Here is a 3,912-nt window from a genome sequence, read left to right as displayed (position 1 = left end):
AAAATGCACATGAGCAACATCACTCTATCACTAGAGAAGACCCTAGCAATTTGCAAGTTATTTTATCTCAGGGAAACAATGATAATGCCGATCCTTCTATTGATCTAAATGTTGAAGCATTTTTTGATAATACTCCACTTCATACAATTGCTAATAGTAACACTCCAATTACATCTATTAACGCCAGCATTGATAGGAACAATATGATTGAGAGCCAAGATAACGACTTTCCTCCTCCTCTACCAACTAATGTTTCAAAGGCCCCCCTTCAACATGCTCAAACTTCCTTAGAGGGGGAATGACAAATACAAAAACACGCAAAAAAAAGGGCTAAAAGGAAGAATGAGTTATCAAGTCTGAATGTTAGCAACATTATACAGGAAGATACCTACTACTTTGATGGGGAACAATTAGGCAACCCTTCTAGATCTTCTAGAAGGGCGGGCTTAAGACATAATGTTTAACATTATCGTTTGGAATATTAGGGGAGTGGCGGACCCATCCTCCCTTAATAGGCTCAAATATCTTTGTAGGGTCCACGAGATTTCTATTTTTGCCATCTTGGAACCTTTTGTGCATGTTATTAGGGGTAGAATTTTACAGTGTTTCAAAAAATTTCAATCTTATTGCAATAAGAACAACAAGATTTGGGTTTTATGGAAACGAAAAGTCACTTTATCTATTATGGATGACGATGACTAGTATGTGCTCACGCATTTCTGCTAGGATCAGTTTCATGGGTGGGGGGCTTTTGTGTATGCTAGCTCTCTTTTACCTGTAAATTCTTACTTGGGCAGAAACTTGAGATTTTGGGTACATCCATATCTGAAATTTTTTTTGTTGGAGGGGATTTCAATATAATCATGAAGCCTTCTGAAAGAAAAGGAGGGGGTAGATGTGATCTAACCCTTCCTAATCGGGTTTCTTCTTCTATGTCTGAAGTTGGGTTATTTGATTTGGGGTACTCTGACTCTCCTTATACTTGGAGGAGAGGTTTTCTCCAGCAGCAACTTGATCGATTCCTTGCAAACTCAACTTTTCTTAATTATTTCACCATCTCTAAAGTCCAACACCTTAGCTATGCTTCTTCAGATCATAATCCTATTCTTCTTACTTTTGCTTTTATTGATAAACCTAGTTTTTCCAAATTTAAATTTCTTAACATTTGGGCTTCTCATGAAAATTTTCTTAGCACTGTTGAACAGGTTTGGTCCTTCGATGGAGCTGGCTCACCTTGGTATATTCTCTGGCAACTCCATAAAAAATTAGTTGCACATCTTCAAAAATGGAACCACCAAATTTTTTATAATGTGCACTCTAAAGTCCTGGAAGCCCAAGAAGAGGCTGATCTTTTGGAATCTCAGGTTTCTTCTTCACATGAGATGTTTATTCTCACTACTCAAGCGCACTTGAAATTACTGGATGCCATTAACATTGAGGAAGGTCTTTTGCAATAAAAAGCTAATGATCTCCATTTCATTGCGGGCAATAGAAATACCAACTACTTCCATGCCACCTTAAAACATAGGCAGAATATTAATTGCATCTTGACAATTAAAAATGCTGAAGGCCAAACTTCAACAAATCTGGATGAGAATGGTGAGAGTGTCGTGTTTCATTTTACAGAGCTACTTCAGCAGAATTCTATTACCGCTACTGTTGATGCTCTAGTTTTTTTAGGATGAGTTTGATTATATTAATAGTTTATCTCTTGTGCATGTTCCTGATGAAGCAAAAATTCTCTCTGCTTTGAAATCCATAAACTCCAATAAGTCTCCTGGTCTTGATGGATACTCTTCTGCTTTTTATGTTAAGTGTTGGGATATCATTAAACAAGAAGTGGCTAATGTTATTGAAAGTTTCTTTCTGGGAGAAGACCCTGGTAATTACTTCAGCTCTGCTTCTATTGTTCTCATTCCTAAAGGGCATGACAAAATTACTTAGGATAATTTTCATCCTATTTCACTCACTACCGTTATCTCTAAGGTATTGAGTAAAATTATTGTCACAAGGCTGTAATCTTTTCTTGGTAAAATTATATCTCCTCAACAATTGGCTTTTATAAAAGGTAGAGATATTACAGATAATATCTTGCTTGCTCAGGAATTGATTGAAAATATTGACAAAAAATGCAGAGGTGGGAACATGGTTTTTAAACTTGATATAAGAAAAGCCTTTGCCACTATAAACTGGGACTTTATTCTAAATATGCTTAAAGCTAAGGGCTTTAAATAGGATTTTTGCTTACTTATTAAGAGATGGTTAGCTAATAACCACTACAACATTCTTATTAACGGTAAATCTTTTAGTTTCTTCTCCGCTGCTAGAGGAATTAAGCAGGGAGACCCCCTCTCCCCTACCATCTCTATTATTGCTTTTGATTACCTTTCAAGGCTCATAAACAAGTTGCATCAAACTCATCCTCACTTTCAAAACTCTCAAAAATTGAAATTTTTTATTAGCCATCTGGCTTATGCAGATGATGTCATCTTGTTTTTTCAATGCTAGTAAGCATACCATCAAAGCTATGATGAATTTGCTCAAAGATTTTTAGGATGCCTCTGGCCTACTCTTTAACCTGGATAAGTGTTCCATTTATTTTGGCAGCAAGGTAAATCAAAACATTAAAAACTGGGCTTCTGATTACACTGGTTGCAAGATAGCAAAGCTCCCTCTTAAATACCTTGGGGTCAACTTGCTAAGGGGAAGGAGGAAACAAATTTAAATGGATGACGTGGTGGAGACTATCAAATCTAAAATCAATGATTGGAGAAATACTTTCTTGTCTAATGGGGGTAGGCTCGCTCTCCTTAAAAGTGTGTTATGCAGTATTCCCTTATATTCTATGCAAGTGTTGAAAATAAAGAAAAGCACACAGAATACTCTTGAAGTTCTCTTTAATAAATTTCTTTGGCATGGGAATAGATCATCTAAACTATGGGCTAGTTGGAAGAAAGGTTATAAACTTTGTAAGTCAGGGGGGCTTGGGTTTAAAACCCTAAAAGCAATTATTGATATTAATATATGCAAACTTTGGTACAAATTCAGAGCCCAAGACTCTCTTTGGTCTCAATTTATTTTACACAAGTATTGCACTCATGTTCACCCTTTTGTTTCTTCCTGGCATGAGGGTGATTCCAAAATTTGGAAAGCTATCATTCTTGCTGGGGAGGTGGCTTCCCACTTTATTTTTTGGGATATTGGGGAAGGAAATGTCTCTTTCTGGAATGATCACTGGAGTGCTTCTCATTTATCAAATTTACCTCATTCCATTTCTGATGAAGATCTTATGGTTAGCGATTGCTGGATTAATGGAGATTGGAATATCGTTAAGTTGTGGACTCTTGTTGGTGAAGAAGCTACTTCCATTGCTAACATCCCTATTAATACTGCCTCTAGAGTTGTTCCTATGTGGAAGCTACTTTCTAATGTCTCTATCACTAAAATGCTATACACTTAACTCTACAACCATCCTCAGTGGTATTGGAGTAAATATACTTGACACCAATTCATCTCCCCTTCTATCTCCTTCTTTATTTGGAGATTGTTTCGTAACCTTCTACTCCTTGATGAAATCCTTAAAATGAAGGGTTTAAAGTTGGCCTCTGTTTGTTATGTTTATAAGCAAGCAGCTGAATCTCCTAATCATTTATTTTATGAATGTAATTTTGCTTCCATTGTTTGGCATCATATTGGTTCATATTTTGGTTTAAGATGGTCAATTAGATTCCACATTAAGAATATCCTGGAAATTTGGAAGAACTCTGATTACTATCACAAGAAGCTAAATTATTTCCCTATGATCGTTTTGTGGTTTATTTGGGTTGGAAGAAATAGTCATAAGTATGAGAACTCACCTCATACCCCCCGTAATTTGTTTGCTCTTATTGTTGCCAACTTCCTTAAAGCCTC

This window comes from Phalaenopsis equestris, unplaced genomic scaffold (assembly GCF_001263595.1).
Source record: "Phalaenopsis equestris unplaced genomic scaffold, ASM126359v1 Scaffold000002, whole genome shotgun sequence".
Lineage (NCBI taxonomy): Eukaryota > Viridiplantae > Streptophyta > Magnoliopsida > Asparagales > Orchidaceae > Phalaenopsis > Phalaenopsis equestris.
The sequence above is the reverse complement of the archived record's forward strand: the minus strand, read 5'-3'. Positions refer to the sequence as shown.